Here is a 27,023-nt window from a genome sequence, read left to right as displayed (position 1 = left end):
TTGTGCATTACAGGAATTCTGATAAAATACTCTTTCACACCATTCCATTACACACACACACACACACACACACACACACACACACACACACACACACACTGTTATTGATGGAGTATATCCTTGACAGAAGAAAATTTCTGTTTTGACTAATCATTGATGAGAACTGAATCATTGACTTACCTTTCACATGCCTGATGATTGAAATAATTTTCCACAGAATAGCTTCTGGCTTTATACTTTTCAGTTCTTTTTTTCTTCTTCAAACACACATGCTTTGAGAGCTGTGAAGTGCAGGACATGGCTATACTATAAGGTGGTTTTTGTCCTTATGCTTCTGTGTCTTGTGCTAGTTAAGTCAGTATAGTAGTCAGTAGGAGTACTGGAAGTTATTCCTGTAATGGGATAGTATATAGTCAATTACATATGGTGGTGTCTGAAAATCACATAATAGCCTCATCTAAAACATCTCCTTAGCCAGATTTCAAAAAACCTGTGGCCATTCCAAGATAATCCAACATAGCAGAATATGATAGAGGGAAAATTGGCAAAGAAAGAGACGCTGGTCTTACCTGATTGAAGTTAAAATATCTCTTTTGACAATTTTGAAAAAACGTATAATTACATGAACTAATTTCTAGGGTTCTTCCTAGGACCTAAAAAGGAACCCACAGAGCTGTGGAACAACAATAGAAGCTACTGTAATGAGAAGCCTGTGCACTGCAACAAAGAGTAGCCCCTGCCCAACGTAACTAGAGAAAGCCGGTGCACAGCAAGGAAGACCCAATGCAGCCAAAATAAAAATAAATAAATAAAAATAAATAAATTTATTTAAAAAAAGTCATACCCAGCTTTGAGGCATGAGAAATATGATGAGGAGAAATTAGCTAATGTTTTCGGAACTTTTAAAATATCAAACTCAGTCTCTAAGATTTTAGTATTATATACAATATCGGTTACTTATTAGTGGTTTGGGAAGACCAATTTAAAAATTTCTCTTACTATATTGAAATTCACGGCCCTGATGTTTTCCACATTGACTATATGAATGATGAAGAAAACTCAATCATGTATTTCATTTCCAACTGGACAGAAAACAAAATTTTAAAAAAATGTTTGGACTACTGACTTTTGATTTCTTCTAACGCAAATGTATAGGTAATTTTTATTCCCTGATTAGGAGGAAAGTGGTGGAAGCGGGCAGGGTTAAGAATTAAGCAGTTAAGCTGTTGGTCTCACATCAGACAAATTATCCTTATACCTCCTGTCAATATTGTTAACAAAGACTGTTATTTTATTAATCCTTATGATCCCGTGATTCTTTCTTTCATGTTTCTGGGCACAGCAGGTGAGAGAGTGGATTTGTTAAGCTGGGTGGGTTTATCCTTCTTTTATGCGTTCATTCAATTTTATGTTCATTTACTTATTGTACACATATGGCAATAGAAGCTGCTAAAGCAATCGTTGCTCTTCTGCAAAACAACAAGGCACAGAAGCAGATGTCTTATTTCCGAGATTTCTCCCCCCAGGATTATTATGATTAAAGATCCTTTGCCCCTCTCCCTGGAGAGGACAAGGGGCTGCTTGCTGGAGATTTTTTAATGACTTGGGGAAAGGCTCAAATATCCCCCCATTATGGTAATCCACCCCAGGGACAAACCACACAAGAATATTATGAATTTATTTTATTTTTCTATCCTTGCAAAGGTAATACTCAGCTCATTAGAATATGAAAAATATACTGTCAAATTTCAGAATTACATGGATGAAGAAAATCACCAAAGTGGCATCATATCATGTGTGTTATAGTTGTATTTACTATATTGACTATATTAACTATATTGTGTTAACAATAGGTTGTATAAGTATATATTGAAAAGGCAAAACGCTGTAACTTATTTCAGAGAAAATAATTATGTTGGCAAACCCCAAATTGTACGTTGTAGACGGGTCCTAGGAAAAGAAGATTTAATTCACAGTGGACAATAGGTTAGCTTCTGTTTTCAGCCATGTGCTATTTCAAGAATCAAACATCATGAATAATACAGGATATAGGAGGAATAGTCTAAAGATGGAAAAGCACATTTTGATTAGGAAAGGGAATTTAAGGTTTAAGTCTTTTTTTTTTCTTAAGGAAAACTGCCTTATTACAATGAGATAAGAAAATTGTTTCCTTCTTTTCTTCCTTCCTTTCTTCTTCTTTTTTTTAACCGTTTTTATTTTGGATATTTGACCTCTAAGCTGAGATGACTGAAAATACCTCCTCTGGGCATCAACCTTTTTGAAAGACTTTTTCCCCCTCCCTAAGGGCTATTTGTCTCTTGGAGGCATTGTCTACATTACTCACCAAGAGGCAAGCATTTGTCGTTGCACTAAATGCTGACATCTCCTGATAAGAGGGAAGCTGCAAAGCAGAAGAATTGAAGGTCAATATGTTTATATTGCTCTCAAGCGCATTGATGTACATTTGTGTATTGGGGAAGGGGAGTGAAGCTTGAGAGTGGGCCAGTGGGGAGGGGTAAATATTTAGTGATGCTGTCTACCTATGGGCTTATAAAGTTTACAGCTGCATTAGGAGGACAAGCATTACCATTAGCATGAAGAGTGGAGCAGAGCTCAATTGCAAAAGCTTCTAGCCATACACATAGGGCAATACGTAAATGATACGCATTATTGCATTCACCCTTTCACCCTCCCCTGTTCAAGCTAATTGGAAATTTCAATCCATTTCGGAGAAGTAACACAACTATCAATCATTTTCCCTGGCACGAATCTTCCAGGAGGAAGAAAATGGAATACAACTAGCAACAGAGCTCACGCACTAGCCCATGTGTCTTAGATTTAATATCTGATCACTAGCTGGATTGAAGCCAAGAGGTGATTCACGAATTTGCTGCACATTAGAATCACCTGGGGATCTCTGAGACCTCCCTGTGCCCAGCTTCCTCCCTAGATCTACTAAATGAAAATCTCTGGGGCTGCGACCCAGACACCAATGTTTTCCTTAAAAGCTCTTTAGGTAGTTCAAACAAGCAGCAAAGCTTGAGAACCAGCCCAAAACGGGAACAAACTTATTTCACACAGATAAAGTGGGGCAATTTGTATGTTAAAAGAACGTGTATCTCTCTCTATCTCTCTCTATTTTTTTTTTCCTCTTTATTCTGTTTGTGTTTCAAATAGGCTTTTTTTTTTTTTGCTGCAAAAAGCGTTATTGTTTCCATTTGGCCCAAGGCTTGGGAGAGCGGTCAAGGGCAGTTAAAAAGCTGCCCAGTGGCTGCAGAGTGGGGCTTCAGGAAAAGCTCTGACGCCAGAGGGGCTCCTCAGAGGCCGCTGGACTTAAGAGACTTCGGTTCGTGCTCGAGGGTGAGCCTTTCAAAGAGATACTCGCCCAGCCCAGCCTGCGGACCACCCAGCCTGCGGCGGTTGGTCAGGTGGTCGCCCATCTTCTTGATGAGTTTCACCTGCTCCTCCCGGAAGCCGCTCTCCCGGAAGTCGTAGGGGTGGGAGTCTGCGCGGGCGGAACCCAGGGCGCGCAGATCCGATAGTGCGTGGTTCAGGTTCTTCTCCCTGAGAACGGCGGCTTCCACAGCGTCCTGGGCTTTACCCCACTCATCTTGAGAAGGCCTCCGCGCATCCTGGAAGAGGGCGCGGCCACAGCACTGGTTTTGCATTTTCAAGAGACGCTGGGCGCCCTCACACTTCTCCTCGGCCAATTGGCGAAAAAAGTGGCCCACACCGCGTCCAGAGTCCCATTGTTGCTGTCGAAATAGAAGCTCAGAGAGAGGTAAGTGTCGACAGATGCATGTTGAACAGGCGGTGGACGGTGGCCTCCACCACGGTGGAATAATTCTGACGAATCTGGGAACTCGTGGTTGATCAGTGATAAGGAGCTAAGCTCAAAAAACGGAGTTGGCCTGTCCTGGAGGCTGAGGATAGCTGAGTGGCTGAGGGTAGCTGAGAGGCTGATTCTAAAGGTTGTGACTGGAAGAAAGGTTGGAGGGTGGTCGGGGGCTGGAGCAAGGAGCATCCCTGGGTCTGTTCCTTCCAAACACTGTTGAAGCAAAAGACAAGATATGCAGGACCGCCGAGCACACTGCCTCAAATAGGCTTTGATATAAATGAACAAGAAGTCCAAGCAAGGACAAAACTTACCGTTCCCCCCACCAAAATAGCTGGCGATACTGGAATCTAGACCTGGGAAGGGATTCTAACATGGCTTTCTTAACATTCCCAGCCACTAGAACAGTGGTTCTCAAAGTATGGTCACCTTGTAACTAAGCAGTACCCTATGGGGCCTTCCTAGGACAGACCCATCCCCCATATCCTCTGCTGTAGTTCCTCTCTGAAGTACTCAGATAATAGTATCTCAGGCATATTTCTTGAGTTTTCAGATGCTAAAAACCACCACCAAATGGAAGAAATTAACTCCTTGATGATCATGAGCACGTAGCCCCCAGACCTTCTAGCACCTAAGGATGGATAATGTTACCTGCCCTATTGCCTCAACATCAACCAATCAGAGAATTGTGCACGAGCTGATCAGATGCCCTAGGAACGCCCCTCCCTCACCTGGCCTTTAAAAATGCTTTGCTGAAACCCTTTGGAGATTTCCCGGGGTTTTGGAACACGGGCCACCCCTCTCCTTGCTCGACCTTGCAGTAAACCTTTCTCTGCTCCAGACTCCAACCTTTAGGTTTGTTTGGCCTCACTGTGCTTCAGACACACAAACCTGCATTCGGTAACAACCTGACCAGCTTTACCAGCATCCCCTGATAATGTGTTAGATATTCAAGTTTCAGGGCCCTGTCCCAGCCCTATGGAATCAGCAACTCTGGTGGGGCTCAGTGATCTCTGTTATAACAGGCCCTCCAGATGATTTGTATTCACCTTGAAGTTTGAAAATATCTGCATTGTCAGCTGGCCAAAGCGTCCACCAGCAGGTGAAGGGGAGTGGCGCCTGGAAAAGATAGGGACCGGCCAAGGCAAGTACGGCAGCATTTGCCGTGGTAGTAATGGAGAATGCCTTTTCTCCACTGGTTGGCACAGACTGGTCTCTGGGAGCAGTGGCAGGGTTATTTAGGATGCTTTACATTTCAGTGTAGAGTGACCGCTGTCCTGGTTTGCCAGGGACTTCTGTGTGAGCACTTGAAATCTCATCCTGGCAAACCCCTTAGCCCTGGGTTTGAAAAACGTAGGGAATAACATGAAATTTAGGGGAAACATGATCTAGGTTTTGGGCAAGTCACAAGTGCTAATTGAAGCTAAGCAAGTATGGACAACATCTAGCCTTCTTTAGCCCTTTGTGGGGAGGAGAATCTGACTGGGTTGAAAGGACTTGTTGTTAAGAGATCTTTGTAGAAACGTCCCCTCTGCTTAGTCCGCTGGTCCTCAGTTCTGGCTAGACGTTGGCATCGTCTGAGGATATTTTAAATGATTTTATTGGTCTAGGATGACCAACCGTTGGTGTGAGGGTTTTTAAAAAGTGCTTCAGATGATTCTAATGTGAAGCCAAATTTAGGTGCCACTGCTTAAGCTTTTGAACCTCTGCTACTTATTTTAACCTCGTCTTCCTAGGAGAAAATCCAACTGTAGTTGAGGTTTGTTTTTTTTCTTTTTTTTTAAACTGTTTTATTATAAGATTTGCTGTCTTAAATAAGATTGAATGTACAGAAAATCCTGCTAGTCCATCTGGTATAGCTGGATACCCAGAATAATATCGTTAAGATATATACCATTTAAGTATTGCGACTGGCCTTTTTAAAACTAACATATGCATTGAGTTAGTATGATCTCTTTTGAAGTTGTCATGTTGGGGAGCTATACCTCTAATCTGCCACTGCTAAATATCTGGACACCTCTTATTAGGAATTGCTTTTGAAAATCTTTAGGGATTAAAACCAAGATTGCTGTATTATTTGTACTGGGACCACAAAAACCTCACAGAGTTCCCCCACTGTACCTTCTACCCCCATCTCTAACCCTTGGCAACTTCTAATCTGTTCTCCATCTCCACAGTTTTGTTATTTTAAGAATAATATGTAAACATAATCATGAATTACTTTATTGGCTTTTTAAAATTTTTCCCTCGGCATCATTCCCTTGAAGTTCATTTCAATTTTTGCATATATTAATAATTTGTTCCTTTTTGTTGCTAAGTAGTATTCTATCATAAGATTTTATCACAATTTGTTTAAACATTCACCCATTGAAAGACATTTGGGTAGTTGCCAGTTTTGGGCTATTATAAATAAAACTGCTGTGAACATTTATGTGTAAGTTTCTGTGGGAACTTAATTTTTTGTTTCTTTTGGATAAATGCTCAAGAATACAATTACTGGGTTGTAGGGTGAATCTACTTTTAGGGTTAAAAGAGACTGTCAAGCTGTTTCTCAGAGTGGCTAAACCATTTTATATTCCCACCAGTGATATGATATAATTTTTCCACATACTCGCCAGCATTTGATGTTGTCACTATACTTTAGTTTTTCTGTGATATCTCATTATGGTCTTAATTTGCATTTCCCTAATGGCTAATGATGTTGAACATCTTTTCACGTGCTTATTTGCCATGTGTATATACTCTTCCCTGAAACGTCTGTTCCTGTCTTCTGCCTATTTTCTAATTGGATTTTTTAAAGTCGTTTGGAGGGTTCTTTGTATATTATAAATACAGGTCATTTGTCTCATATGGGATTTTCAAATATGTTTTCCCAGTGTGTAATTTTAGTTTTCATCCACTTAAAAGGATCTTCTATGAAGCATTTTTAACTCATTTTGATGAGATCCAATTTATCAGTTTTTGCTTTTATTGATCATATTTCTGGTGTAAAGTCTAAGACTTATTAACTTAGTTCTAGATGCCAAAGATTTTCTCCTACGTTTTTTTCTAAAAATGTCCTGCTTTTACATTTAAGATTATGATCCACTTTGATTTAATTTTTGTATAAGGTGTGGAGGTTTAGGTTAAGGTTCACTTTTTTTTTGGTCGAGGGATGTCCAGCTATTTCAGTACCATTTTTTTGAAAAGTCTATTCTACCTTGATAGCTTTTGCACTGTTGTCAAAAACAAGTTAAATGTATTTATGTCAGTCTGTTTCTGAGCTTTCCAGTGTCATTGGATATGAGTTTCAGGAAACACTGAGCCTGGATCACTTAATGCTACTGAGTTGGAGGGCTTGTATACGTTGGGCCTGTTGGCACAGCAGATGCTAGCAGATTAGACTAGTGTTGATGGGACTAGTGCCACAGGAGGATGGGTTCCCCTTCAGGCTATGCTGCCGCTACAGTAGATCGAGTCCCCTCTACCCCAAGTGTGGGGCAGTGACCTGCTGCTGTCACTGCTTTGTATCAAGCTGCTTTTGCCTCAGGTGTGTGGTGGGATCCCTTGGAAGCTGTTGCTGCTGCTGCTGTCAATCACAAGGTTAAATTCATTTTAGAAATACTTAAATATAAATACATAGACAGGCTTTTGTAGGACCTCTGTATTTGTTTTCTACTGCTTTCATATGAATCACCACAAATTTAGGGACTCAAGACAATGTAAATTTATTACCTTACAGGTCTGACATTGGTCTCAATTGGGTAAAGTAAAAGTGTTGGCAGGATCGACAGATGAATGGATAAAGAAGATGTGGCACATATATACAATGGAATATTACTCAGCCATAAAAAGAAATGAAATTGAGTTATTTGTAGTGAGGTGGTTGGACCTAGAGACTGTCATACAGAGTGAAGTAAGTCAGAAAGAGAAAAACAAATACTGTATGCTAACACATATATATGGAATGTAAAAAAAAAAGGTTCTGAAGAAACTAGGGGCAGGACAGGAATAAAGATGCAGCCATAGAGAATGGACTTGAGGACACGGGGAGGGGGAAGGGTAAGCTGGGACGAAGTGAGAGAGTGGCATGGACTTATATATACTACCAAATGTAAAATAGATCGCTAGTGGGAAGCAGCCGCATAGCACAGAGAGATCAGCTCGGTGCTTTGTGTCCACCTAGAGGGGTGGGCTAGGGAGGGTGGGAGGGACATGCAAGAGGGAGGAGATATGGGGACATATGTATATGTATAGCTGATTCACTTTGTTATAAAGCAGAAACTAACACACCATTGAAAAGCAGTTATACTCGAATAAAGATGTTTTTAAAAAAAAAAGTGTTGGCAGAGCTACATTCTTTTCTGAAGGCTCTTAGGGGTGTTTCTGTTCCCTGGACTTTATCAGCTTCCAGCGGTCACTTGCAGTCCTTGACTCAGAGTCCCCTTTCTCCACCTTCAAAACCCGAAATGTTGCATCTCTCTAATCCTGCTTTTATTAGGACATCTCTCTCTTTCTCTTTCTACAGTTGGGAATGGTTTTCTGCTTTTAAGGATTCATGCAATTAGATTTGTTCCATGAGATAATCCAGGATAATCTTTCTATCTCAAGGTCTATAACTTCAGTCATATCTGCAAAGCCCTTTTTTCCATGTAAGGTAACATATTAATCGGTTCTAGGGATTAGGGTGAGGGCATTTTTAAGAGCCATTATGCTGCCTACCACACCCTTAATAAGTGACCTTGAGAAAATTACTGAGATTTTTAAAGCCTTAGTTTCCTCAAATACAAAATGGAAAGATATCTAGTTTATATTATGAAAGTGAAACAGTATATATGAAATCAACTAATTCAAAAAATAAGATTTCTTTTTCTTTATGATTTCCATAATTCTCAGAGTTCAGTTACTTGAACAGTTACTTTTTTTAAACAGAGCTAAGGCATTTCAGGGTTCAGGTGCTGTAAGATTGTCTGAATTATCTGAGTAACAGTTAGCTACGCACAGGTGTAAAGCATTTGATTCACTCCCTGGTGTTCTTTATCTTCTCATCCCACCTAATCCGTATCCCTTGTCTAGCTCCAGCCAGTAGAGTCAGAGCTTGTTTTACTGTTTAACTAAAGTTCAATTTAAATTCTCTCTACGTCTCCAGATCCTCAGCCCTGGTTGCATATTATAATCACCTGGGGAGATTTCAGAAACTACTGATGCCAGATTTCTACCTATCATGGGTATTTGAGGAGGGACCTGGAATGAAAGGCCCTAGTTTATGGTTTTTGCAGCCAAATCATAGTCTACACTGAGCCAAATCACTTGAGAGATCACCTCTAAAAAGGAATTTATCTGTTACAACTAATGCTCTTCTTTGCCAATATCCTTGATTTGTCCCTCTTTGGGGGAAAAAAAGGGGGGAAACCCCCCCCCCAGCAGTTTGGCTCCCTGGATTACAAGCTGATGCTGTGGAATTAGTGTTGGCTCAGAGCGCACGTCTTCGGATACCCATTCTTTCTCCTGCTCCCTTGCATGAAGTTTATATCCCTGGGCAGTTTTTCATCCACTGCCCTCTTTTGCTTCTAATCTTAGCAAGTAAAGTCTCCCCTTAATGAAACAGCATTTCATGGGACTTACTGGGAGCATAGGTCAGTTCCAGACCTATCATATGTTAGCTAAAGCAGATATAAGTGATGTATTTTTGGCATTCATCCTTGTGGGTTGGAGAGAGAAGACAGAATTTTATCTAGGTGTCATCTGACTGGGCAAATGGCCTCTTTCCCTCTGCTGCCTACCATGTGAAAAACTGAGGGTGTTATCTCTAGAAGGTATCAAAATAGTTCAGATAAACCAAATTTCTCACTAAAAGATGACAAAACTGTGGCTTAGGTGGTTAATTTTACATGTCAATTTGTCTGGGCCATCATGCCCAGTTATTTGGTCAAATATTATTCTGGATATTTCTGTGATGGTGTTTTGGGTTTTTAAAAAAATTTTTATATTTTATTTATTTTTTGGCTGCGTTGGATCTTCGTTGTTGCACGTGGGCTTTCTCTATTTGCAGCAAGCGGGAGCTACTCTTTGTTGCAGTGAGTGGGCTTCTCATTGCCGTAGCTTCTCTTGTTGCCGAGCGTGGGCTCTAGGCACGTGGGCTCAATAGTTGTGGTGCACGGGCTTAGTTGCTCCACGGCATGTGGGATCTTCCTGGACCAGGGCTCAAACCTATGTCCCCTGCATCGACAGGCGGATTCTTAACCACTGTGCCACCAGGAAAGTCCCTGTGATGGTGTTTTTGGATGAAATTCATATTTAAATTGGTGGACTTTGAGTAAAGCAGGTCATCCTCCATAATATGGGTGGGCCTCATCCAATCAGGTGAAGCTCTTAATAAAACAAAGACTGACCTCCCTGTTGCAAAAAGGAATTCTACCAGAAGACTTAACAGAAATTGAACTGCAACGCTTCCTAGAGTCTCTAGAATGCCTAACCGGCAGATTTTGAATTTACCAAGCCTCTGTAATTGTGTGAACCAGTTGTTTAAAATCTCTCTCTCTCTCTCTATCTATATATAGATATCAATATAGATATAGATATCAATATCAGTATCTAGATCTATATTTGTCAATATATATGGTCACATTGTATACACATGCTATTAGTTCTGTTTTTCTGGAGAAGCTTGACTAATATAGTGGCCCATATAAATAAAAGGATGAACCCAGGTTCACCCAGGTAGAAAGTAGTACAATGAGAACTGGAACTTAAGGCCTCATGACTCATTCAGCTGTGAACACTGACCCAGAACTGGGGTCAGCAAACTCTCGCCCACTGGTCAAATCTCACTTGACTCCTGGTTTTGTAAATAACGTTTTGCTTGAACACAGCTGCACTCATTCATTAACGTACTGTGCATGGCTGTTTCTGTGCTACAGCAGCAGATGGGCAGTTGCAACAGAGATGTATGGTACACAAAATCCAAAATATTTACTATCTGACCCTTTACGGAAAAGATCTGCTGATCCTTGCTCTAGGATGCCATCTGATTTCTGATAGCACCGAGGAGAATAATTCGTGCACATTGGGTTAGATTGTTAATCTCATGTCCTCCTTAGGTCAAAGATCTCTTAAATACTCACCCTTGCAGTAGCCAATTTGGGGAGGATTATCTGAGGATGCAGAAATATTTCTTGCCAGGTCTTTCCAATCCACACTGCTCCCTGACTGTGGTTCTTAAAACCTATTTTTTAAAAAAAATTTGTTGGCGTATAGTTGTTTTACAGTGTTGTGTTAGTTTCAGGTGTACAGCAGAGTGAATCAGTTATACATATACATATATCCACTTTTTTTTTTTTAGAGTCTTTTCCAAATAGGCCATTACAGAGTATTGAGTGGAGTTCCCTGTGCTAATAAGAACAGCAGGTTCTTATTAGTTATCTATTTTATATATAGTAGTGTGTATATTTCAGTCCCAATCTCCCAGTTTATCCCTCCCCCCCCCAATCCCCTGGTAACCCTGTTTGTTTTCTACATCTGTGCCTCTACTTCTAAAACCTGTCTCTTTTAACCGTCTACCACTCATTGCTTACTGGCTCTGGCTTCATGTATTTGATAATCTATTTCTTGTTCTATCCTGGATGACATGTTCCAAGGACTGAGATAATATCTTATTCCACATGATTTGTCCTTGATATTGTCTATCTTGGGGTCTTCATCTATGTCCCGAAGAAAACAGTCACCCTCTTGTCTTTTAGTACTACTAATAATACCACATTTTATGGGATGAATTTGATCCAATGCACTGAAATATCCCTTTAGAAGCTGTATGCAGCCTGTCACTGGGTTTTAGCACAGGGGTGGAACTCAGATTAGTGTTCATATTTAAACAAATCTACTTGACCAGAAACTTTTGTCTCACCAGTTATTTTATTACACAAGTAACTTCTGTCTTTGCATCTATGATGTAAATATTTTTAATTGCCTAAATTATCTGAAAAATTACTTAGAGCTTCCATTTCAGTAGGCATTGGAATTGTTGTGGTATGACTGTTTCATTATTTTATTTCCAAATGTTAAATTAGGCTTCAAGCTTTGGCCAAGAGTAGACAAAAAAGGGATTAAAAAGAAATGAAGAGTGGGAAAGACTTCTGATGCAATGGAGACTTAATAAAGATTTGATTTTGTATCAATAATTTATGCCATTGCAAAATAACTCCCTGGTAAAATTCCATTCTTTGGTAATCATTAAGTACAGAAATTAACAATCAAAATATGCAGTGCTCTTCTTCATTTTCTAAAAACAAACCTATATCTAGATGAGAGGAGAATTTATTGCATAACTGAGGCTCTGGACTTACGACTCCAAGTCCTGTCTTCTTTCAACCATACCTGCTACGTTTCTGTCTGACTTCTTGAACATGAGGTAATGGCTTCAGCTTTCATCCCCTTCCTCAGTCTATAGCTTGGTGACTAAGAGTAAGGGATCTAAAACTTGAGAACTTGGGTTCAAATCTTGACTCTAAAATTTACTTGAGTACTCTTGAGCATGTTATCTGTTTTTGCCTCAGTTTTCTCATCTATAAAATAGAGATAACATTACTTCCCTCAGGGAGTTGCTATGAGGGTTAAAAGAAAATTCGTAACGCAAGAATTTATCAGTTCTTGGAACATAATAAATACTGAAAAAAAATGTTAGCTATTATCAAAGGCCCCTCATTTTATAGATAATATAGATTAGTTTATATAGGTATAATATTTACATATACATAAACATTTTATATCTCTATGTGTGTATACATTCTTCTCATAACAGAAATTGAGCAGTCAACATTCACATCAAAATATGTGCTCTGTGAAATGTAGATCTCCTGTGTACAGACACAGTGCTATAGTTACCTATTGCTACATAATAAAGAAGTCCAAACTTGGTGGTGAAATAAATTTTAACATGTGCACAGATTCTGTGGGTCAGTAATTCAAACAGTACACAGGAGATGGCTTGTCCCTACTCCATGACTGATGTCTGAAACCTCAGCTCATGAGGATTCAAATGGCTGGGGCTGGAATCATCTAGATAATTTTTTTTTTTTTTTTTGGCGATACGCGGGCCTCTCACTGTTGTGGCCTCTTCTGTTGTGGAGCACAGGCTCCGGACACGCAGGCTCAGCGGCCATGGCTCACGGGCCTAGCCGCTCCGCGGCATGTGGGATCCTCCCGGACCGGGGCACGAACCCATGTCCCCTGCATCGGCAGGCGGACTCTCAACCACTGCACCACCAGGGAAGCCCCTAGATAATTTTAATTCACATGTCTGGCACCTGACATGGGATGACTTGAAGACTGGGCCCAACAAGGACTGTTGACTGGAGTGCCTACAGATGGCTGCCCATGTGGCTTGGACTTCTCATAACGTGGTAGTTAGGATTCAAGATAGAGTATCCCAAGAATGAGTGTCCAGAGTTCAAGCATTCCAAGAGAATCATGCAAAAACTGCATGACCTTTTATGACCTAGTCTTAGATATTACAGAGCGTCACTTTCAGTATATTCTGTTGCAGGAGTTGGAGATCTTTTTCGATAAAGTGTCAGTCAATATTTTAGGCTTTACAAGCCATACAGTCCTTTTGCAACTATTCAACTCTGCTGCTGTGATGTGAAAACAGACACAAACAATACATATACTAATGAACATGGCTGTGTTCCAATAAAGCTTTGTTTATAAAAGCAGGTAGAGGCCTAGATTTGGCCCACCAGCCATAATTTACTGACCCCTGCTCTACTGTTTGAAGCCCTGGAAAGCCTGCCTAAATTCAAGGGAAAATGCCCACATCTGGATGGGAAGAATGGCAACGAATTTGAGACCCTGCAATAAAACCACTACATAGGGGATATTTCTAAGAGGATCTGTCTGCATACTTGGTTTCTCACATGTATGGTGGATATGAGGTATTGGGACATCTTACGTCTCTCTAAGCCTGGGTCGAGGTCATAGTTGGAATCTGAACTCAATGACCTTGATTTCTGGAATAATTGGTAGCTCTAATTATGATTTGCTTACACTCCTTACCCCAATAAATATACCACAAAAGATAGATTTCAAGAAAACGGTTGCTTTATGGCAGATTTTTATTGTCTCCATTGACTGAATTATTCCATTTTGGTTGGAAAGCATGATTTTTGTTTCTTTCCTAACGAGATCTGCAACTTTTCAGATGTGGTATTTCATTCTACTGAGAGGATGATGTAGGTTTTTATAAATGGAAAAAGCAGGGCAGGCTGAGTTCACTCAGATCGTACTAATGCTTACAGGAATAACCGGAACTGGAACACAGGCTTCCAGGTTTTCCTGTTCTGTGCTCTTTCCGGTAGGTGCCATTGTCTGCTGGGTCTGGCAGTAATAATTTCTGACCTTTACCTCTCTACGCTGTTGTGAAGTGGTTTGAGGCTTTGTTAGCTTTCTTATGAGTTTGTACTAAATTGTGTCCATAAAGTAGGCTGAATTCCTCAGGGAAGGATGATAGCTGTTACTGTGTTATTACTGCAAATGTTGTGTTGGTTACCTTTTTTTCTTTTGTCCAGCTGTATCCTGAACTTAAAAGATACATTATCCAAAATGAAAGATGTGCATCTGGTGGAAAACACTAATTTAAGGGATGAAAATTCCTGATGATTGCTTCAGTCAACGCTTAATACACACTGAGCTTCATTAGTAAATAGACAACTCTCAGATCTTTCCCTTGGAAGAGATAGCATAATCAGGCTTTGTGTTGATTTTGCATTCTGTTCTTTAGAGACAGAACAAATTAGAATAATTGGCTGGTACAGGGAAAGCACAAAGAACTTTTTTATATTTTTGTGATGCATCCCTTAATAAGTGTTGAAAATGAGACTAGAGGTAAGAACGAGAAACTCAGAAGGGCAATGGGGGGAAGATATTGTTTCTTTGAAAATATTCTTTCAGTGTTGGCCCAGAAGAAATATGAAGCCGAGGAAAATATTTTTTAAAAAATGATGATTTTTGTGTTAACGATGTGAGTGTGGAATTAGTAAGAATCAGGAAGCAAGCGTCCTTTTCCACCAAGGACTTGGGAGCAAATGAAACCATAAATACTCCCCGCTCCTGGAAACCCTTTTGGAGCAGTAATCAGAGAAGGGTAAAGTCAGTGCCTCAGGGCAGAGGTGTTCAGAGCAAAGGGCTAGGAGGAGAACAAAAGGAGAGTGGATATGTTTAGAGCTGTCATTTTGAAATTTACCTGCTTCTGCCTCAGCACTGCTTTGCCAGCGTGTTGGTCCAGTAGAAATCGTCAAAGCAGGAGCAGCTCTATTTTAAAATAATAGGATTAGAGCAAGTGACTTTAATCCAGGTCTCTTTAGCTCAAGAGCGCAGAGGAGAGTGTGAGGAAAGAGTGAGGCCACAAGGAATTGTTCACTGGGTAAATTTTCCCCAAACCTCACTGACTAAGAGAAACTGACCACTGGATTATGTGCCTTGAAGGAAAGCAAAAATGTTGAAAGCAGAGTGTGCAGCTTGTTTAGAAAGCAAGCTCTATCACTTGGTCACCTGCTGATGATAATAGCATTGGCTGAGACCTGACCATTTACAACGAAGGCACTTCTGTAGGTAGTAAGTTCCAGGAGGGCCAGAACTGAGTATGTGTGTTTCAGCATTTAGCATGGTTTAGCATCTTAGAGCCCGGTACATTATTGGCATATTAGACTTAAAAATGAATATTTTCAGATTGTCTGAATGAGTGGATGTGTGTGATTCATATCCTATTTGCAGGTCCTTACGCCCTACAGTGGATTTTCAGTGTCAGATTGTGAAAGTATTTATGATGGGGATTGGCATTGTTCCCCATCTTATGGATAAAGATTACACATCATAGGACTTTATATTGACATCCCAAAAGCCTCATAGGAATTAACAAAAAAATAAAATTGGATTCTGTATAATTTCTGATTTGTAAGCTGGCCAGAACACTGGTATTTCAGCCAGTCCTTTGGTAGTTCCGATGACGTCCCCATGAGCACCCAGACATAATCAGAATGGCTTTAGGATTTGGGAGCCAAAATGTTCCTCAGTATTTACTGCTTTGCTAGTCCATTTAAGAAACTGGACTATTGAAAAAATAGCTTCAGACACAATATGGCATTTTATGATTTAGCATGAAATCTGAGAAATACAGAGGTTATCTGAAGCCTGCAATGGTAACGTTCCCTCTGCTATTGGAGTTATTGTCTTTAAACAAAGATTCTACATCAGTAATGCTATATATATATATTTTTTTTTTTCATGATATTCAGGTTAATTTCCTGTTCTCTCTAAGGAAGTGATGGGCTGGTTGGTATGAGAGATGGTGTGGCTTCCAAAGGTGAAAAGTAGCATTTTGTTGTAATTTCTGCCTACCTAAGGATGGGAGAGGCCCAGGACACTGCAGTCAGTATATTATGTGGGGCAGGTTATATTGTGGTTTATTTATGAACTTTTACATGTTTATTTTCTATGCAAGTTTCTGTGCTCTTTTTTGAGTTTTGGTAGATAAGTATTTTGTAACTTTGGAATAGTTGGAGTTATGTATATATAACATATATATATATATATTTTAACGTAGTAGTTAAAGCCGTGGAGAGTGTATTAGTCTACCTATGTTCAAATTCTGGCTTTACCCTATGGCTTCCCTGTGGCTTCCTCTCCTTATCTATTAAAAAAGGAGTATAGTAAGACTTCTGTGATGAGTTACAATAATGCCTGGCATATACTAAGTGCTATTTAAGCATTTGCTATAATGATTATGTATACTTGAAGGCAAGGACCTTGCCCCTTGATTGTCTCTGTATTCCTAATGCTTAAGAATTCCTAGGGCTTTTATAGTGCATTGTCTTAGAATAGAGATAGCTCAGTATAGGTCTTGTCACTATAAAGTACTGTTATGTTGAAAGTCTTTGCTTGTGTACTAATCTATGACATATCTGCTGAGGACAAAGAAAGGAATAGTTTTAAAACTGCAATGGATAACAAAAGATTGTATGATTTAATGCCTTTATTATGTAATTATAAAACTAACAAATGATGATGGTAGAAAATTTGAAAAACTCCTAGACAAAATAGAGATCAATAAAATTTGGAGTAAATTTCAGAGTGTAAAGTTGTCCATAAATATTAGTGCTTTCACATTTTCCAGGACTTTAAGTAGACTGCTTCTTAAGAGTCTATTCATGATATTTTATTTTAATGATGTTTTCATCATGGGGACACACACAAATCTGTTAAAAAAAGAAAGACATGTAAATCACTGATGTTTCAGATGGCCACACGAAGTAAAGTGGGAAAGGTCAACAAGCTGAAAGAATGTGGAGTGGCATCTCCTTAATTGCTTACATAATTCTCATAATTACCTCTTTGTGGCTAAAATAATTAATGGGGAATCTAATTCAAGAAAAATGTATGAACTTCACACCTTCTTGAAGCCAAGTATTTCTTTCCACAAAAGGTTACTTTCCACACCATGATTCCTTATTACCCGACAGGGAAAGAGTATTGTACGGCAAAGGGTCTTCCCGAAGGAGGGTGCTTCCCGCACTCATTGTCATAAATGACTTCGGAATTACTGTTGCTGTATTACCAAAATCTTAAACTAGGATATTTTTGACAAATGCGGTCCTTGGTTAATTTTTAGAGCTACAGACTGTTAGATGGCTCTGAAATAACAATTGTCTGGCTATTCTTCAGGGTGATCACAATATGGTAATGACCTTGAGGTATCACTAAAAAGCAGGAAGGTGTGAGTCTTCCTTTGGTTCCAGAGTGAAGTGCTAGTTGGAGTTGGAGTTGGAAAAGAGGCCAAAAACCAAGTGATAGAGAAGGAAATGTGAGGTCATCAGTGAAAAACCAGGTTGAAGTTAAGGTGAAGAGGCATGAGGAAATGGTCAACTGTTACAGTATTACAAAGATCATCAAGAAGCATATCCACGAATGCAGTTTGTATTGCAGTCTGCTGAGAAAGAGACAAATATCCTGGCCTGGACTTCATGGAGATTATATTTTATTGATTCTGATAATGGATTATTGTTGAAAAGGGCCTCCTATAAATTACAACCATGCAAAGGCAGCAAGATAATTTTTTTTTTCTTTATGTATGTGTTTCTCATTCCTACTCACTTTCACACTTACCCTTTCTCTCTCAGGGGAAGAGAAAATCACAAAAAACAAAAACGTCAAATCTCAGCTATTCATTTTCAAAATATTTTTTTTTCCAAATTCCAGTGGAGGCAATAGTTTAACTGTTAAGATTTGTAAGCCTCAAAAAGCTAGATTTTTACAAACTGTTGCCAAATTTTATTCCATAAATAATAGCTTTGGAAAGAATATGTGATGATGCAAAGTTGGAAAAAGTTGGTTTTTCTTCCATAAATGACTTCACTGTGTTTGGGAGAAGAGGCAGAGAAGAAATCAAGGTAATCAAACATGGGGTGAGTTTTCCTGATAGGGGACTCTAATGCTTTAAAATAGACTAGATAATCCTAGGGATAATCTGAGGGTAGAACAGACCAATGCCTCATTCCAATCTGGTACCCTGGAAGAAAACGGTGTATTTCCTTTGAGGTCTTGAGAGGTTTTTCTTTTGCTTTGTTTTGTTTTTGGTTCATCTTGTAATCAACCTTATTAAGGTATCATTTACATACAATAAAATGCAGATACTTTTAGTCAGCGGTTCAGTGACTTTTAATTTATGTATACATTTGTATAACTACCACCCCCATAAAGATAGAAAACAATTCTAAAACCCTAGAAAGTTTCCTCCTAGCCTTTTGCAGAAGTATCCCCACCTTCCACCCCAAGGCCACTACGGATCTGTTTTTTATCTTTAGAGATGGCTTTTGCCCAGTTTAGAATTTCATGTAAGTTGAATAATACAGTAGGTGCCCTTTTGATCTGGCTTCACTTGCTCAGCATATGGTTTTTGAGATTCATTCATGTTGGGATGTTTTAAACCAGGACTTTAGCCTTTTGTCTGAAGGCACCTATAGGTACATCTGAGTCTCTGGCATTGTCACTGTCCTTGGCTCAGTATTTTAAACTTTACTAAGAAGCACAGGGTAGAAGTAAGGAAGATGATTGTCAGTATAATGGAGGTGAAGTGGGTTCTGTTATATAATATTCTCAGCATAAATTGACCTGCTTGGAATCATTGTGCTGATAATCAACAAGGATACTCTTCCTACAAAAAACCTTGATACTATAAAACTTCTAAAGGACGCTGTCCTAGGACTCTTTTAGTTTTCATTTTTTGGGAAGCATTTCTGGAAAATTCAAATGCTCACAACCTGAAAGAAGCAATTATTCACCTGAAGGCTAACTCTGCTAAAGTTGAGTTGTCTGACCTTTACATGCTGATAGAACCCAAATAGCCTTGCAAAACAATGCTATAAGCACATAGATTATTTAAGATGGACGTGTGTATGCAGTAAAGTGAAAAAACAAAGAATCTTTGAGTTTCCTTTGCTGGTTTTTTTTATTTTTTCATTTAAGTTTCTATAGCATATGCTAATAGTTCAGGGTAACCTCAGGTTAGTTTTAGGTCCACTCTTTACATAAATGTTGAAGTACTCCATACCCACCTTTTTTCTACCTTCCTTCTTTCCATGTTTCCTTTCTAACTTCTTATAATCCATTATACTTAATCCTGCATTTGCTGAGGTGGCAATTAGCGTAGGAAAATACTGTGAAATTTTGCTGTTCAGAATGCATGTTGACCAAATTCTATATTGAGAAAAGGTCTGAATTTACCCACAGTAACCCTTTCTCAGCGTCTTTGAATAAAGGCCATAGAAACTGGGCTATAATATCCTGACAGGTATGTAGAACTCATAGCAATTGCCCTAAAGAGCTTACCTAGCGTAGATGCATATGAATGCATTTAATGATTGTTTTATTGGCAGCAGTGCCAACATACACAGTCTGTTTTGTTTTATATCATTCTCATTACCTGCTCTTTACCACTGTATACATTGCTAATGGCGTGGTTTCTATGGCTTGTGAATTTCACGGCCAAATAATATGTAATTCATTGCACACTTCAGTGTAGAAGATGGAGACTCCATAACTTTTTGTGTGCTCTTTGCCCCTTTGGCATGTATTACACTGAGATCAGGCAAAATAATAAATTTATTTCAAATGTGCTTGATAGCGAAACATCAATTAGGACTAAAGGGCAACATTTCTTCTCCCAGCAACCTAACAGTTTTTAAAGACTACGCCATTGAACGTGGAGTTACTGAACATGGGACTCAGTTCGCTGGGATCCCTTCTTAGAAAAATAAAGGAAAACTTGAGTTGGATTTGTGTGGCTTATTCAAGTAGTAACTAATCAGCTACACCTTGGTGAACTTAATTTGTCACAATCGTTTGGTATTTTATCAACTCTCTTCCCCCGACTCTCACGAGAACGGATCATGAGTATCTTAAAACATGCTAAGTCGTCTTCCATCCCTGTTAATCTAACTACAAAAGCACACTTTCCTTATCCAATGTAACTTACTGTCTTTTAGGGTAACTGTGGTTTTAATTCTCTACAAAATTACAACCAGCAAAGAGAAACAGTTTCAAGGAGCCAGCACACTGTAGAGCTTTAGAAAGAAGACTTTAGAATTAAGGACAAATATATCATTTTATAGCTAAAGCACCTGAGGCCTAAAGTAGGCAGGTAACCATCGAGGTCAGGGAAAGGGGTGGAAGATCAGGTTTCCAGCTGAGAAAGAGTCTAGAGGGACTCAATCTGAGCAGGTCAGAAACTGAAAGGAGACCACTGATGTTCTGGGAAGGCTGGCATCTGGCCTTGAGTGTGGGATTCAGACAGGGAGTGGGCCCGGGGGGGAACTGAGCTTCTGCAGTAGGCAGAGAAGTCCACCTCGTCTCCGGAAAGTGACACTGACCTCAGGGTGTTGCGGGGAAAGAACAATGAATTCCAGTCCGCCTGAGAAAGCAGGCCAATCTGATTAACTCTGAATTTAGGCTTATCTCAGATACTTCTTGAGAAAGAACTTGGACAAGAGCAAGTCCAGCGCAGCCTCTTTAAATCCATGCCCAGTATTTTCTGGGGGAGCTGCTTAAACCCCCCAATTGACTCCAGTATTTTAATTCACTCTATATTTAATTCCGACAGTTCTATGATTGATTATTTAATGGGCAAATAAGTAGGGTCACAAAAGAATGTGAATGTATTTTACAGGATGAGGATGGGCGGAGTGGAGCAGTCTGGAATAGGACACCAATAAAACAGGATCTTGGTAAATAAGAACATTTATTAGAAATGGAGAGGAATTCGCAAGGAAATTAGTGCCTGACACCACACCCTACTCTCTGCGTGTGTAGAAGCTAGTTTCTAATTTTATTTTCATAGGAGATCTCCCTGTGATGAATTGTCTTTTACCTCCACACTATTTATCACATGGGCATATTGTGAAGTTTGTGTGAGAGAAAGCAAGTATTAGAATTTGTCTTGCAAGCAGCTATAAACATTTCCTGGAACCAATCTAGGGTAGAAGGAAAAGGAAAGGAAGGTGGAAACAAAGGGGAAAGACAGCTAATGATGCTGGAGTCTCTCACTGGGATTTGTGGTATCTCTTTTTGAAACTAAGTACAGAAAGTCAGAACTTGACTGATTGTTTCTTGATCACGGTTTATTTTCATTTTTGTTTTTTTCTTGCTCTCTCATCAATTATTCCAGCCAATATTATGTCATTTTCAGTTTCAGTAAGCATGCCTCTTGTTTCCATTCACATTATTTATGCAAACGTTGACTGAACTGATGACCCCGAGTTATCAAGGAAACATTAGATACACCAGTGGATACATTTCTTAATTTTAGAAAAAAATTACTGAGTGAAGGTTAAAATAACTCTTCTTAAATTTGTCATATAAAAAAATTCTCCTAACATACAATACCTCATTGCCTAATAATGCCAGATAAATGAAGAATTCCTGTATATTCATGAATGCAGGCTAGTCTGTATATTTTTTGGCAGGTATGAGCGTTACCGAGGGTAACGACCTAGTTTGCTGGCCATGTCCTGTGTCCTAGAAAGTTGTAGTTTCTGTTGTCTTTCGGTTGGTCCATTGGATATCAGAAGTGAATTTATAAAATTATACTTCCCTTTACACTTACTTTGCTTTTTTATTTTATTTACTTGAAGTATAGTTGATTTACAGTGTTGTGTTTCAGGTGTACAGCAAAGTGATTCAGATATATATATTTCTTTTTCAGATCCTTTTCCATTATAGGTTATTACAAGGTTTGAATACAGTTGCCTGTGCTATACAGTAGGACCTTGTTGTTTATCTATTTTATATATAGTATACACTTACTTTGTGTGATCCAGGCTAGTCAGACCACATGATTGTTTTTACTTCTGATATATTTTTTTCAGGTACAACCTCAAAGTCTTTGATAAGAAGATATTTTAAAATAAGTTTAGCGTGTGTGTGTGCTCTAAATCCAACAGTAGTTATTAGAGATATGGTTTTGCACTTAGGTATTCCTCTTTTTCTTGTTCTTGGCCTACCAAAAGAAAATTAGCTTTTATTTTCTGGTTGGTTTGCTAGATGTTTATGACTATAACAAAAGTCTTAAATTTTGTCTCATATCTTAAAACACAATCTGAATTAGCAATGGATATTGTGCTATACATAGGGGCTGTGATATAAATATAGTTTCTAACTTCAAAAACATATAACCTAGAAGGGAACACAGACACATATGCAGCAATTATGGCAACTGCATTTGTTTACTAAGTGAAATATTAGTGAGATGGATAAAGTGCTAGCAAGCCTTGAACAGCCAAATCAGCTTCAAAAATAGATGTGCAGTTCTTTAAAAATCTTTTTAACATTTTTCCAGCTACATGTAGAATATAACTTACTATAAAAACGATACGGGTTTTATTTTAAGCAATTTAGCATTTTGACATCCTCATAATGAAATTAAATCCAGAAGGAGGTTTCTCTCCATGATCTCTTGAAATGGTCCTTGATCATTCACAATATTTACCATAATAACAAAGGTGGTACCAAGGGCAGGAAACTCCAACATTATTAAAGTTTCATAAAGCAAAGTCAATTTTAAGAATATAATGTCTCCAAACTGACGAAGGTCTTGAAAAATAATTTCAAGGGAAGCATAAATTATTTTCTGTTTGTCAAAGGGCAGAAGTATTTAGGTTGAGTTAATGAATGGTAGAGTTTTTGAGTGGAGAGTGTCCTTAACATATTATGTAGATCTGTACTGTCAACAGATGCTAGCCATGTAGCATTATTTATATTTAAATAAATTTAAAAACAAGATTAAAAATTCAGTTCATCATTTGCATTTGCTGTACTTCAAAGATGTTTATTAACTCCACGTGGCTATTGAATACTGCATTGGATAGTACAGGTATAGAATATTTTCATTATCACAGAAAATTCTATTGAGCAATACTAAAATTATACCCAGATATTCACAGAGAAGGCAACAAAGTCTCAAGGAAATAATATAACTTCCCCAAGGTCACACAGCTGTGTTTTTAAAGAAACACAGAACGACACAAAGGAAATAGTAACAGAGGCATTAAAGAAACCCAACAAGTTTCTGGAACAGTCAAAATAGGGTTTAAAAGTGCATACTTAGCTGTTAGCAGGGCTGAAGCTCTTCATGGTTGGTAAGATCTACCTGCCTGAATTTGGACATTTAGCATTTTATGCAGTGAATTAAAAGCAAAAATCATTTAAACGAGTGGCTGCCAGCCCCATATTTTTAGCCACTGCTGTGCTTCCAGGTTATGTTTATCACTTTCATATATAGGGCACCACTCTGAAATGTGATGGTTTATCTGACCCCAGAGAAATCAAGAAATCTTGGGGGAGTTGTGGCTGTATTTGCAAAGATTGATTTTTAAATGCATCATGCAGACTGGCCCTGTTTTAAAAGGGATTCCTGCCATCACATAATCAAAATGTGAACTCTCTTCTCACCTTGCAAGTCAAAGATAGTTCCTGCATTTTTATTATTTCGTTGAAATCCAAATATTATTTTTCCATTCTCTAACTTGTTTTCATCACAGTGTGATCAACTATTGCCAAGGAAGGAAAGGTTAGATTTATCATCAAAGTTTGCTAAAGGCACCCTACGTAATTGAACCCTCAGGAGAAACAATCCTCATGTATTCTTTCTCTGTTGTTTCAATATCTTCGTAAAGAGTCATTTCAATATGTTTGGTTCTGTAGCAGAGGTTCTGTGAAGTGCTTATCTTCCTCAGAGGTCCTGTGGGTAAAGATGGGTAAGGAGAGAGAGGGAAGGAGGATAGAGAGAGGCTCAGTGCTGAGATAAGGACAGTGTTCTAAAGCCTCCTGGGGCTGGGGGTGGGGTACGCAAACACCCACGAGTAATCCAGACAGAAACTGAATAATCAAGGGGATGACCACTGTGAAGTCATGTGGTCACCTCTCCCTCTAGAAATAAACATTGCCCTCAGGAAGTCTCCTCCCGCCCCAGAAGAGCATTAGGAAGGTCTGGAGAGGGGGATTATTGGCAGAAATGGAAAAAGCAGGTTGAAGGGATTAGCCTGGAGCAGAGAGACCAAGAAACCCAAACCAGTAGAAGGAAGGCAGACTTTTCATGGATGTCTCCAAGCCCAAGTTTTCATGGACGTCTTTTCATGGACGTCTCCAAGCCCAAGTTCTGGGAAGCACAAGTCAAAGAGTGTTCATTTAACCTCTTTGGGCCCCCACGGGAGTGGAGGAAGACTGGACAGAGAGGGAGAAGGGGCCATTGAAGGTACAGTATTTACTATGGGATTTAACTCCTGAAAGGCCTCCCAGTAGCTTCAGATCTGCTCAAGAATCCTTCACGTCCTGCTGGTTCGCAGTGAGTGGCTCACAGCTTCAAGGCCTCCTCTGCCAGATGGAGAACTATTTCAAACATCCTGCTTCTATTTTGTACTGTAACAATCCAGGCAGGAAACTCGACCCCATTTTCAGGTTCTAAAGAAAAATTCTAAGTACCTGAAAGACCTAGAAACGTGGTGGCTTCTATTTAAGATGTGGAAATAGAGAGCGTATACCTGGACTTGGGTCTGCAGGAGCGCCAAATTGCACCAATAGTTCCCTTTGTTTTCTCTCCCATCTCTGTTTCTCCTTCTCTCTCTGCTGGATTAGCCACAGGGACTCCAAGTTCTTCATTGTGTGGTCCTGGTACCAAGATTCTCCGGGGAATTATAAAGCTATTCACCTTCTACATCGAGCACTTCTTATTTTTTCCCCAGCAACGTAAGTCATCCTTAAGAGGAGTCAGGGTGCTAGCTCTTAACTATATATTAGTCATCCCTTTGTACATTAAATGTTCTTTCTTGGAGACTGCTTCTGACATGGTGTTCAGCGTGCTCTCAGCTGGCCTCATTTAGAAGCCGATCCTGCTTCCAAATGCTGCCTGTTGCTGGCCTCCTGAAGTTCTGCCCTGCCTTCCCCATCAGGTACAGTTCAGGAGCTGCCTACCTCAGGGTGATAGGTTATCTTCTAGTTGCTTTATTCCTTTCCCTTTTACGTTTAGAGATATATCATTTGAATACTTAAACTTCTCTGTGACCACAGCTTTATTTGCAACCCACAGGTTTTGTTATGGCATATTTTCATTATCATTCAATTAATAAAATTCTAATTCCCATTGCAACTTTATCTTTGACTTACATAATGATCAGAAGTATGTTTTCAATATCCAACTATTTGGTAAAATATTGGTTATATATTTTTAAATTTCTTGCTTATTCTGAGTCTTGTTTTATAACCAGCATATAGTCAATTTTATAAATGTGCCATGTGCACCTAAAAATTTGCATGTAATATACATATTCCATCATTGTTGGTGCAGTGTTTTATGTAAATTTAGGCCAAGGTTTTTAATGGTGGTATTCAGATCTTCTGTAATTTGCTGATTTGTTGTTGTGGTTCTATGTTACTGATCTAGGTAATTTTTCTATTTCTACTTAGTTTTTTTGAATTTCCCTTCATATATTACATTGAAGTTTAGATTTATACTATATTCCTTATAAAGTAACAGTTGGTTTTTTTATCCTGCCTTATCGCCAGTGATACTTTTTGCTTTCAAATCTATGTTAACATTAAAAAAAAACTTCTTCAATTTTATTTATTGTTGTTATGACATAATTTTTTCATCCTTTAATTTTTAATCTGACTCTTTTCTCTTGTAAGTGGCATAGAATTAGTTTTTTTTGTTTGTTTCAATAATCTTTGTCCTTTGAGTATTTACAGTTAATGTATTTTCTTATAGACCATTTACTCCTTGTTTACTATTTGTCCCACCTTGTTATGTTCTTTTTGCTCTTCTTTCTTCCATTTAGATTCTTCAAATTCCATTTTCCCTTGTATTAGCTTGTTACTTTTACATAAGTAGCAGTTGCACATGTACCATGACTTACTAGCTCTTTTACTGCTTCTCAAGCAATGCTGAGATCTTAAATTTCTTCTACTACTTTTTCCTCTTCTATTTGTTTTAATGCATTCTGATTTTTGATATATTTTATTATTACTCTTGTGCAGTTAGATTTTATTTAGATTTATCCACTTATTTATCCTTTCTGTTATACATAATTCCTTTATAAAGTCCTTATTTTCATCTGTGATAATTTTCCTTCTGCCTGTGGGCCTCCCTTTACAATTTATTTCAGTCAGTTCTGATGAAAACATATTCTCTAAATTTTGTTTGTTGGCAAATTTCCTTATTTCATCTTTCCTTCCAAACAACATTTTCTCTGCCTCTAGAATTCTCACTGGGCAGTTATTTTCTTTAGCACTTAAAAATGTTATTCCATTATTTTCTAGTATCCAGTCATTTTCGTTGAGAAGTAAGCTGTAATCTTAATCCTATTGTTCCTTTGAAAGTAGTATCTCTCTTTTTCCTCTGGCTAGTTTTAAGATGTTCTGTTTTTCTTTGCTATTCATGAATTGTACTGTGGTTATCTTAGGTCTGGTTTTCTTTGTACTTACTCTTGTTGCATTTTTTTAGTGCTTATTGAATTTATTGCTTGATACGTTCTTTTTAGTTTTAGAGAACTCTCAGCTGTTATTTCTGAAATACTGTTTTCATCCCAATCTCTCTCTCCTTTTATCTTTGGACTCCAGTTTAAATATATGATAAAGATGTTTACTGTGGCCCATATGTCTCAAATGCGCTTTT

The 27,023-nt window shown here is 38.7% G+C and overlaps 1 pseudogene; it reads right to left on the bottom strand.

Annotated features, from left to right (window-relative positions):
- Positions 1 to 3,317: 3,317 nt before the first annotated feature.
- The window catches only part of LOC132522621 (ferritin light chain-like), a 33,383-nt pseudogene continuing 9,677 nt past the window's right edge, over positions 3,318 to 27,023 (bottom strand).

This window comes from Lagenorhynchus albirostris, chromosome 7 (genome assembly GCF_949774975.1).
Source record: "Lagenorhynchus albirostris chromosome 7, mLagAlb1.1, whole genome shotgun sequence".
Lineage (NCBI taxonomy): Eukaryota > Metazoa > Chordata > Mammalia > Artiodactyla > Delphinidae > Lagenorhynchus > Lagenorhynchus albirostris.
Note: the sequence above shows the minus strand (reverse complement) of the source record. Positions and strands in the feature narration are given on the sequence as shown.